At 34.2% G+C, this 12559-nt stretch overlaps 1 non-coding gene across 1 annotated transcript; it reads left to right on the plus strand.

Annotated features, from left to right (window-relative positions):
• Window positions 1-8865: 8865 nt before the first annotated feature.
• Window positions 8866-8973, plus strand: LOC126026717 (U6 spliceosomal RNA). The gene has a single exon (XR_007501938.1). It is a non-coding gene; the product is annotated as a U6 spliceosomal RNA (small nuclear RNA).
• Window positions 8974-12559: the final 3586 nt, after the last annotated feature.

Below are 12559 nucleotides of genomic sequence, written 5' to 3' on the forward strand. Positions count from 1 at the left end.
CTGAGGACGGCTCACCTTCCCTGGAGCCTTCCCAGGAGGTGAGTTTACAAGCCCAGAAAGGGTGGAGCCAGAGAAACAAGGCTGCTCCGCATCGAGTCCCAGCTGTGCACATCATTTAGCCAATACATACAACCAAAACAGGTAGAAAAATCCACAATACAGACAAGGGGAAACAACGCAGGCCAGCGCCAGACATAGAGAATGATGATGGCAACTCTGATGACTTGAACATGACCAACCAACTAATCAAACTCTCAGATAAGGAGTTTAGAGTCGCAATATGGAAGATGTTCAAAGAACTCTAAGAAAGTATAGAAGAGAACACTAATAAGAATCAAGAGAATATGAAGATCAAAAATAGAAATCAGAAAACTCCAAACTGAAATTTCAGGTCAAATAACAGGTCTGAAAAATTCAGTAGATGAATTGAAGAAAATAATGGTTGAGCTTTCCCATGGGTTAACAGCAGCTGAGGATAGAATTAGTACACTGGAAGATGAGATGAATAAAAATTCCATACAGCAGAAGAAATTGGAAAAAAAAGCCTTAAAGCAAATGATAATACAGTGGAAAAATTACTCAAATAATGGGAACAGATGAAAATAGAAGTCTATGATAAGTTCAACAGAAACAACTTAAGAATCATTGGAGTCCCAGAGACCCAGGAAGAAAATCTCCAGGAAGAACCAACGTTCAAGAACATCATTAAAGAGAAACTACCAGAGCTAAAGAATACATGCGATCAAATCCTGTATGCCCAAAGAGTACCAACTAAAAGAGACCCCAGAAAAACACCCCAAGACACATCCTAGTCACAATGACGAATTCCACAGATAGAGATAGAATTCTGAAAGCAGCAAGATTGAAAAGAGAAATTACATTCAAGGGAACATCTTTGAGATTTACTGCAGACCTGTCACCAGAAACACTCATGGCCAGAATTCAGTGGTGGGACATAGTGACAAAACTCAATGAAATGAATGCTTCGCCTAGAATACCACACCCAGCAAAACTCACTTTCAGGTTTGAAGGAACAATACATGGTTTCACAGAAAAACAACAGCTCAGAAACTTTACAGACTCAAAACCATTCTTAAAAGAAAAACTGAACGGCCTACTTCAGTACCAAACTTCAATATAAAGATGGCACTAATTCCCAGGACAATTCTTTCTCTCAATGGTAATAGACTAAGTGCACCAGTTAAGAGACATAGAGTGGCTAAATGGGTAAAAAAATAACTCAAACCAACCTTCTGCTGCCTACAAGAAATGCATCTGAATAGCCAGAACATAGACTCAAAATAAAAGGCTGGAGGAAAATTATCCAAACAAACAATACCTATAAAAAAGCTGGAGTGGCAATAATAATATCAGATGATGCAAACTTTATACTTAGGAAATTTGAAAGGGACAAAGATGGACATTTTTTATTAATCAAGGGATACGTACAGCAGGAAGAAATCGCTCTCTTAAACATATATGCACCGAATGAGGGGCCAGCAAAATATTTAATAAAATTGTGGACAAATCAGAAAAATAATATCAATAACAACACAATAATTGTGGGAGACCTCAACACAGAATTGTCAATACTTGACAGGTCAACCAGACTAAAACCCAACAAGAATATACTAAACCTGAAAAGAGAAATGGAAGAAAGAGGCCTAGTAGATATATACAGGACACTGTACCTCCAGAAGCCTGGATACACATTCCTCTTTAATGTACATGGGAAATTCTCCAGGATAGACTACATGCTAGCACATAAAATATACCTCCATAATATCAAGAGGATAGAAATTTTGCTGGCTACCTTCGCTGATCACAAGGCCCTGAAATTATATGTGAACTACAAAGGTACACAGAAGAAAAACTTTAATACCTGGAAGTTAAACAGCCTAATACTGAATAACCAGTGGGTCCAAGATGAAATCAAAGAGGAAATCAAAAACTTCCTGAAAACAATTGACAATGGAGACACAAACTATCAGAACTTATGGGACACAGCATAAGCGGCACTGAGAGGAAAATTTATAGCTTTGCAAGCACACATCAGGAAAGAAGAGGCATAACTGAATAGCTTAATGACACAGCTCATAGAATTAGAAAGTACCCAATAAAAAGACCCAAAAATAGGGAGACAGAAGGAAATCCAAAGCTGAGAGCAGAAATCAATAAAGTGGAAATCCGGAAAACAATCTAAAAGATCAACAAAAGCAGAAGTTGGTTCTTTGAAAAAATAAACAGGATTTATAAACCACTAGAAGAAATAACAAAGAGAGGGAGAGAGAGAGAAACTTGATAACTCGTATTAGGAATGAAAAAGGAGAGATCACTACTGATATGGTAGAGAACCAAAGGGTAATCAGAAAATACTTTGAGAAACTCTATGCCACAAAAATAAAAACCTGGAAAAAAATGTGTGAATTTTTGGACTCTTATAATCTTCCACGGTTGAATGAAGAGTATATAGCATATCTAAACACACCCATCACTATTGAGAAAATTAAGAGAGTAATCAAATGTCTGCCCAAAAACAAAAGTCCAGGCCCAGATAGATTTACTAATGAATTCTCTCAAACCTTTCAAGAGAAACTTCTACCAATCCTGGCAAGACTTTTTCATAAAATCGAAAAAACAGGAACACTTCCAAATAGCTTTTATGAAGCCAACATCACCTTGATACTTAAACCAGACAGAAATGCTACCAAAAAAGAAAATTACAGACCTATATCGCTGATGAATACAGATGCAAAGATCCTAACAAAATCCTGGCAGATAGGATTCAATGGCTCATTAAAAAGATCATCCACTATGATCAAGTAGGTTTTATCACAGGAATGCAAGGATGGTTTAACATCCGTAAATCTATCAACATAATACACAACATCAACAACAAGAAAATTAGAAATCACGTGATCATATCAATAGACGAGAGAAAGCATTTGATAAGGTCCAACACCCATTCTTGATCAAAACTCTCAGCAAGATGGGAATGGAAGAAACCTTTCTCAATATAGTTAAGGCCATTTACCACAAACCAGAGGCAAATATTGTCCTCAATGGAGAAAAACTGAAAGCCTTTCCTCTAAATTCTGCCACAAGCCAAGGCTGTCCTCTCTCACCACGACTATTCAACATAGCACTGGAAGTACTTGCTATAGCGATTAGGCAAGAAAAAGATATCAAGGGAATCCAGATAGGAAATGAATAATTCAAGCTCTCACTGTTTGCAGATGACATGATACTCTACTAAGAAAACCCTAAAGTCTCTACAGAAAAGCTTCTAGAAACAATAGACTCATATAGCAAGGTGGCAGGCTACAAAATTAACACACAAAAATTAATGACCTTTCTATACACCAAAAGTAATAAGGAAGAAATGGACATTAAGAAAACAACCCCATTCACAATAGTGCCACACAAATCCAAATATCTTGGAATCAACTTGACAAAAAATGTGAAGGACCTATACAAAGAAAACTATAAAACTCTGCTCCAAGAATGAGAGGACACGCGGAAATGGAAGCACATAACCTGCTCATGGATTGGCAGGATTAACATCATTAAAATATCAATAATCCCCAAAGCATTGTACAGATTTAATGCGATCCCTCTAAAGATACCTATGACATTCTTCAAAGAAGTGGATCAGGCACTTTTGAAATTCATTTGAAACAATAAACACCCTAGAACAGCTAAAGCAATAATTGAGGAAAAGAATATGGGAGGAATTACTTTCCTTAACTTTAAACTGCACTACAAAGCAATAGTTATCAAAACAGCATGGTATTGGAATAAAGACAGGCCCGCAGATCAGTGGAATAGGCTTGAATATACAGAGAATATTCCCCAGACATACAATCACCTAATTTTTGATAAAGGAGCAAGAAATCCTAAATGCAGCAAAGAAAGCCTCTTCCACAAGTAGTGTTGGCACAACTGGATAGCCACTTGCAAAAAATTGAACTTAGACCCCCAGCTAACATCATATACAAAGGTTAATGATGAAAGACCTCGAAATCAGACCCGAAACCATAAGATATATAGAACAACAAGTAGGGATAACACTCCAGGACATTGAGACTAAAGGCATCTTCAAAGAGGAAACTGCCCTCTCCAAGCAAGTGAAAGCAGAGATTAACAGATGGGAATATATTAAACCGAGAAGCTACTGCACCTCAAAAAAAAATAGCGCCCAGGATACAAGAGCCCCCACTGGGTGGGAGAAACTATTCACCCAATACCCATCAGATAAGGGCCTAATCTCCAAAATATAGAAGGCACTGACAGAAATTTACAAGAAAAAACATCTAATCCCATCCAAAAATGGGGAGAAGAATTGGACAGACACTTTGACAAAGAAGAAATACAAATGGCCAAAAGACACATGAAAAAATGCTCCACATCACTAATCATCAAGGAGATGCAAATCAAAACAACTATGAGGTTGGCACACATCACAAAGAATGAGAACAAGCAGTGTTGGCAGGGATGTGGAGAAAAAGAAACTCCTATCCACTGCTGGTGGGAATGACGTCTAGTTCAACCTCTATGGAAAGCAATATGGAGATTCCTCCAAAAACTGGAAATCAAGCTCCCATAAAACCCAGCTATACCACTAATATGTATATACCCTAGGAACACAAAAATAGAATACAAAAATCCTTTCCTTACACCTATATTCATTGCAGCACTATTTACTATAGCAAGACTCTGGAAACAGCCAAGATACTCTTCAACAGATGAATGGCTAAAGAAACTGTGGTACATATACACAATGGAATATTATGCAGCTGTCAGGAGAGATGAAGTCATGAAATTTTCCTATACATGGATGTACATGGAATCTATTATGCTGAGTGAAATAAGTCAGAGAGAGAGAGAGAAAAACACAGAATGGTCTCACTCATCTATGGGTTTTAAGAAAAATGAAAGACATTCTTGCAATAATAACTTTCAGACACAAAAGAGAAAAGAGCTGGAAGTTCCAGCTCACCTCAGGAAGCTCACCACAAATAGTGATGAGTTTAGTTAGAAAAAATAACTACATTTTGAACTGTCCTAATATTGAGAATTTACGAGGGAAATAGAAAGCCTGTCTAGAGTACAGGTGGGGGTTGGGTGGGGAGGAGGGAGATTTGGGGCATTGGTGATGGGATTGTTGCACTGCCGATGGGTGGTGTTCTTTACATGACTGAAAACCAAACACAATCATGTATGTAATAAAGTTGTTTAAATAAAAAAATTAAAAAAGAAAGATTCACATGTATCTTAGTATTTAAATATAATTACTAAAATAAAATATTCAAATGTGAATTAAATAATAGTTAAAGTCTTTCCTATTTTACCTTTAAAATAAGATGAAACTAATAAAACAATACAATTGCTGAAATCCATTTTAGAATTAAGCACTATTGCCTAAAAAATCTTAGTGTTCAGAAAAAGGAAAGGTTGTATATTTATAAAATGAGATTATAGATAAAGTACATAATTCCATAGCTTTAAAAAATAAAATATGTAACTTTAAATTTTAAGAGATATATAATTTTTTTTTTTTTTGGTTTTTGGGCCACACCCTGTGACGCTCAGGGGTTACTCCTGGCTATGCGCTCAGAAGTTGCTCCTGGCTTGGGGGACCATATGGGACGCCGGGGGATCGAACCGTGGTCCATCCTAGGCTAGTGCAGGCAAGGCAGGCACCTTACCTCCAGCGCCACCGCCCGGCCCCGAGATATATAATTTAATTGCAAAAACCAGAAGTTGAAGCATTAAAAAAAGGAAATTCCAACTTGTCTTGTAAATTTAACTCTAGTTCAGTTTTAGGCTAGCAAATAATATCAAAATACTGTAAATCCTCTCTAGTAAAGTTTTCTATAGATTAATATAATGGGTGTTCACTGTAACATAACATCTACATTCAAATTTTCTGAAGCAACAAGATTGGATTAAATTTTTTGTGACAATTAGCTATACATCATTATCAACCATGGACTTGCTTCTTTCCTCTCAAATATGCCATCACAGCATTAATGTTAAAGGATTTTTAATATATGCAATTCTTAAAACCCTAAAACAATTAACCAAAACTTCACTTGAACATTCTAGCCAAGCACAAAAAATGTAACTTATTCTCATATTCTATCAAATTTGTCTCCAAGACTGAATTAATGATTGCCCCTGAATGATAAATGACCACTCACTTTGCTAAAGTACTGGTGCTGTCCTCTTAAGCATCTTAAAAATTTTAATATATTTTACATATTTGTACTTATATTTTTCTATAACTTTTATAAATTTAGGTTAAAATTAATGTCAATTAAGGCTTATATTTTACTTAAACTCTTCACTTCTTATCAAGTAATTTTCTGTATTATATAATAGGAAAAAATATTACTACTAACTCTAAATGTCATGCATTCAAATATACAATGGTGTTCTTAATTCTCAAATATCCTTAAGAAAACTATGTACATTACGTATTAATCATAGAGACCCATGTCTTTTATTCATTAAATTCACTTATATAATTTTAGTGTATGTTATGATCCAAGTACATTATTAGTATTAGAAATAATAAACAGATTAAAATAAAAGTCTATACTTTCAAGAGGTTTAGAGTGTCTTACAATGCCAATTATTGCAGAATTCAGGTTGTAGGTTGAATCAATATTTCTGTATGATTAACAACAATGTGTATATGGATGAGTGCATGTGAGTGCTCATAACTTTGTATTAAAAGGCCAAAATATGGTAACTATTATAAATACCAGGGTACTAACCCATAAAAGCTATATTTTGATAGGTAACAATAACCACCATAAACTAATCCAAAGTTGTAACCATAACTGTAAACATAACTAAAGGCAAAGAGTTGCATTTTGTTCACTATTATCCTTTATTTGTGAATAAAATAACACAATGAGAGATTACTTGCTATCTCACATATACTATATATTGACAGAAATTATTCCATTGTGTTAATAGCAATTTTCCTTTTCTACTCTGTCTTCAATTTAATTATAAATGACTGTTAACATAGTAACAAATTTATAGATTAATTTTAACCTTGGATTCATTTTTACTAAATTAATTAAAAACATAAATATCTAGTTTTTAATGTTTCTTAATAACATAATCATAGCATTCTAATTATATAAATGTAATTATAAATATATAAGTACAATATATACTATATTATATTTTTATATTTATATAAATATAATATAAATAAAAATTACATAATATAATGTATGGCATTGTATAAATAGCATAATTATTAGCATTGAGCATATATTAGTGAAAATTTTAAGTCCCAGTCTTTCTAGTATCTTATGTAAGAGACAAAGATTGTTTAACATACTACAACATAATAAAGTATGATTATAATATGTTAATAAAGAAAGCACCTAAAGAATCCTCTAACCCAATGGAAAAGAATCAATGAGGCACTCTCAGCATTAAATACTGATCTATTGTCACAAATAATATAAGCATGAGATTAAGGAAGGTTTGGGTACAACAGAAAGAACACATAAAAAGCAGTAATATCTATCCACAAAAGCAGCTAATCACTATAAAGTACAGTAATGGGACAAAAATGGCAATAAGAAACATAGGAGTGGGAAGGAAGGAGAACAGAAAATGACAGTCAACATACTTGTTTGGATCTGAAAACTTATCTAAAGTTGTTCTTTATAATTTGAGAAATAAAATATAATACAGGTTTATTTGTTTGTTTGTTTTTGGAACAACAGAGGTTTGGCTTCACACCCAGTGGTGCTCAGGGCTTACTCCTGGAACTGTGCTCAGGGATCATTCCTAGAAGACCACATGGGAGACCACATGTGGTGTTGGAATTGATCTCAGGTTGACTATATGCAAAACAAGTGCTCTACCTACTGAACTATGGCACAGGGCCTACTATTTCTAAAATGATTCTATGGAGATATGATCGACATAATAAATACTGTATGTATTTAATTTATAAAACTTAGTGAGTTTAGAAATATATACTGATGAAGCATTTCTCACAAAATAAAATACCATAAATATGCCTACTACTTCCAAAAATTTTCTCTTGCCCTCTCAAACTGTAATTTTGTGATTAAAAGAAAATAATTAATATAGGACCTGCCTCTTAGTAAAATATTAATTATGAAGTACTTAAAACAGAGAAGGGATCATGATGACAAATAGTTGGAAATGATTACTCTGGACAAGAACAGAAAAGAAAAATGTGATATGTATAATACCCTTTCAGTGGCAGTATTGCAAACCATGGAGTCTAAAAATAATAAAAGTGGGAAGAGAGAGATAAAGAGATGAAAAGTGTCTGACTAGAAGTAGGCTTGGGAAAGGGGGAAAGGGAGAAAATATGAAGAAACTGATGATGGGAAATGAACTCTGGTGAAGAAATGGCTATTGGAATATTGCATAATTGATACTCAACTATCAACTTTTTAACTCCTTAGGTAATAGGGATTTAACATTTTTTAAATACAGTGTTATTAACAATAGGAACTATCCCACATGACTGATCTCCAAAGCTTACCTTATGTTGTGCAAATGGGATTTTCTTCTTTTTTACAAAGAAATCCCTGGTTTCACCTCCATTAGTCCCTCATAATTGTCATTGACTCCATGCTTCTATGGTTTTGATATTTTCAAATATCTTTAATAAGCAGAACTTTATAGTATTTGTCCTGTGTCTGGTTATGTTTGCTTCAAACTCAATTTACCTGGGGGCTGCAAGAGGCAAAGTCGGGGTGATCCTTGAGCACAAAGTCAATAGTAAGCCTTGAACTTTGGGAGGTGTGACCCAAACAACTAAAACAAAACAAAACAAAATAAGATTCCTCTAGGGTGCTGGCTTCGGCAGCACATATACTAAAATTGGAACGATACAGAGAAGATTAGCATGGCCCCTGCACATGGATGACAACGCAAATTCGTGAAGCGTTCCATATTTAAAAAAAAAAAAAAAGATTCCTCTAGGGCAGGGCCACAAAATGTTGTACAGAGGGCTGTTTGCGGCCAGTAGGCCGCGAGTTTGAGACCCCTGGCTTAGAGCAATGTCATTGAGTTCATCGACATTGTCAGAAATGAAAGGTTTTTTCAGAGATCACTACTTCTGTATTTTAGGTATTCTTGACATTATTCTCTGATCATATAAAAATAAATTTTGAATGCACAAAATTTTGACTCTCATAAATGTTGGGGCCAAAAAAATAGCACAGTGGAGAGAGTCTGCCTTACACACATTTGACTTGATGTTTGATCCTTAGTCCAGTAATATTATCTCTAAATGCAGATGCAGAGGGAAGATTGAGCATTGCTGGGTGTGGCCAAAATATACTTATTAATTTTAAAACTGGCAATAATTTTTCGCAAATAGTATGAATAGTGGTTTTTTCCAAACACACCTATTGTACCCCAAGGACAGATCATTGATTCACTCGTCAATCAATGGGGTTTTTTCCAGAGAAAAATTGCATATAAATAGAAAGAAACCACTTTAAATAAATTAATGTCATGTCATTTGTCTTCACTATATCTTCTGTAAACAAATGACAGAAAGTCAGTAAAGTGTGGTAGTATTCATAATGAATCGTAATTGCAAACTTCAGTTTACTATTGACACATACTCTCAGCACTTTCCCACCTTATTTTTGCATTCTTCTCTCTGAGCTGTATCAACCAGTGTTTCTTCTACATTGGTTCTGTTTCTTTGCTCCTAAGACACTCGTGAATGATAAACACAGCTGGATTGTAGCAAAGGTCTAATCTGGAAATCATTTCAATCATCTTTTTTCTAAACATTTTTTATATATACAAGCTAAATTTATCTTCACTTCACTGAAATACTATTTGAGTTTAGCCATTTTGGGAGATAAAACTTTCATCAAACCGGCCACTTATAATAAGTTTATTATTTGAATTTCACTAAAATTATAGTTGCAGTTCTCTCTATCATCAGGTGCAACTGTTTTTCCTCATCATAACATATTATGGTTTTCTGTAAGGTTCCTATTTTTCTTTTCCTTTATGTCTATTTTTATATATATTTTCTTATTTTGAATAAATGTTATTAGGATCCCAAATGTTAATAGGGAAAATAATTAATTTTTGTGCTCACTCCAAGGTTATTGTCTCTGGAAAGAGAAATCAGGACACCCAAGATTAAAAAAAAAAAAAAGTTTGGAGCTGGAGCGATAGCACAGTGATAAGGCAAATTTGCCTTGAAAGCAGAAGATCCTGACAGACCTGGGTTCAATTCCCAGCCTCCCATATGGTCCCCCCTGCCTGTCAGGAGCAATTTCTGAATGCAGAGCCAGGAGTAACTCCTGAGGGCTTCCAGGTGTGGCCTAGTAAGTAAGTAAGTAAGTAAGTAAGTAAGTAAGTAAGTAAGTAAGTAAGTAGTAAGTAAGTAAGTAAATAAATAAATAAATAAAAATAAAAGTTTTATTCAAAAGTAAATAAAAAGTAAAATGTACCCCAGCAGCATTTGAAGTTAGTTAGCTTCAGAGTGGGTAGCCATGTTGAATCATGGTGGCTTTTAATCTGACTATACTAAAGAGGCAAAAGTTTGGGGAGGGCCAGAACTGGGGTGAAAATGGCAACAAGTTCTCAGAAAATAATAAAATTGAAGAAGTTTTGATTTTAAAAACATTGAATAGAAATAAAATAAATTGATCAGACTTAAACACCAAGTCCAAAGTCAACTACGACAGAATCGAAACCCAATCTACAACAAGATAGACACAGAAGGAACCACTTATACTAGCAGTCCGGGGTGGGGGGCAAAGGAGGGGTGATATGGTATGCATGCTGTGAACAGGGATAGAGGGAGGACAACATTGGTGGTGGGAATGCCCTTGATTCAATGTCACTATGTACCTAAAATACTACTGTGAATGATTTGTAATCTACTTTGGTCAAAATAAAAATTATTAATAAAAAAGGATAAGAATTAAAAAATACAGCAAAAAATGTTACTTTAGGACCAGAGTTAAGATGCTTATTGTGCAGACTATTGTCAACTCTAATTCAGTCCCTGGCATTGCATATGCTTCTTGAAACCACCAGGAGATGTCTTTGAGCATCCAGCCAGGAGCAAAACCTGAACACCCTTAGTATGGCTCACATACAGAAAGAAATAGATCAAAGAAGTTGCTCTATCACTAGCTCTAAAAAAAGCAACAATCTTCACTTATAAAACTAAGTTAAGGGAACTCATGATCTCATCCCTCAGGATGAATTAAGTTGTAGGAAGATTTGTTAGGGGCCTTCTTGAACTGTAATATATATATATATATATATATATATATATATATATAATTTGTCTTTTGAACTGTTTTACAAATATATAAAAATATATACTTATATAAAATAAATTTGTAAAATAAATAATAAAAATAAAATAATAAATGATAACAAAATATTTGTTGAATAAATAAATAATATAAAATAAATTAATTCTAATAACTAGGTTAAATTAATAAAATAGAATATAATAATTAATAAATTTATAGAATTTTAATAAAATATCATTTTTCTTTTGACCTTACCCTTGTGTATTCTCTGCTCAGAATGATGGGCAGCTTGTGGGTGTTTTCCTCTTTAGCTAAATTAGCCAGCCCTAACTCCCTCTGCCTAACTGAACTATCTTGGTAACAAATATTTTTCTTTTTCAGTAAAATTTTTATATATGATAATTAATATGCCAAGCCCCAAACTCAGATAAAGTTTATGTTGTTGCTTTTATTCTTGAGTTTTGTGTAAATATTGGTTGTCACTAAACCCACACTATTTTTTATAAATTTATTTAAAGAAAATGCATCACATAGTTGACATAACTGATCATAATACACTTTTGTCAAGATGACAAAAAGCAAAATTATTAAAAATAGAAAATAGAAAGAAAAACTAAAAAATGGAAGAGAAAGGAAAGAAGAAAAAGTTCAGTATGAAGTATATTTGTGAAAATTATTGTATCACCAACAAACTCATTAAAGCAATAGCAGAAAATTTAGTAAGCTCTTCTATTTTTTCTTTTTTTAAGGATAAGAGTTAAAGAAATACAGTAAAAAAGGTGTGTGAGAGTCAATTGTTGTTTACATAGGACTAGCAAAATATAGGGAAAATAGAAAGACAAGGCCTTGGCCTAAATACAAGGAGACGTTTCCCCTGAAGTATTCTGGCATAAGACCAATTCTGGGCTCCAGGCATACTAGGTTGTCCTTCCCCTGAAGGACAAAAAAAATATATACTTTTTTGCACAATCGCTGTTCAAACCTGGTTGGCATCAGGTTTCTGTAGTTAGAGATCTGTAGTTAGAGAATCTGTGCATATTCTACATCGAAGTTAGGATGATGTACAACGTCCTCTAGTTTCACCTCACCATTACAGGGCAACATGGAGAGCCCTGCACTGAAAACATGTTGTTGCTGTTGCTAAGTGGTCTGGGTGTTAAAAGAATCCTCTTTGGAGAAAGTCGATGCCAGGATAGTGGTAGGTTCTTCCCTGCTAGAGGTTTGCTTTCTGGTGATGTTATAGA

The sequence above is a fragment of the Suncus etruscus genome, chromosome 13 (assembly GCF_024139225.1).
Source record: "Suncus etruscus isolate mSunEtr1 chromosome 13, mSunEtr1.pri.cur, whole genome shotgun sequence".
In the NCBI taxonomy this organism is placed as follows: Eukaryota; Metazoa; Chordata; class Mammalia; order Eulipotyphla; family Soricidae; genus Suncus; species Suncus etruscus.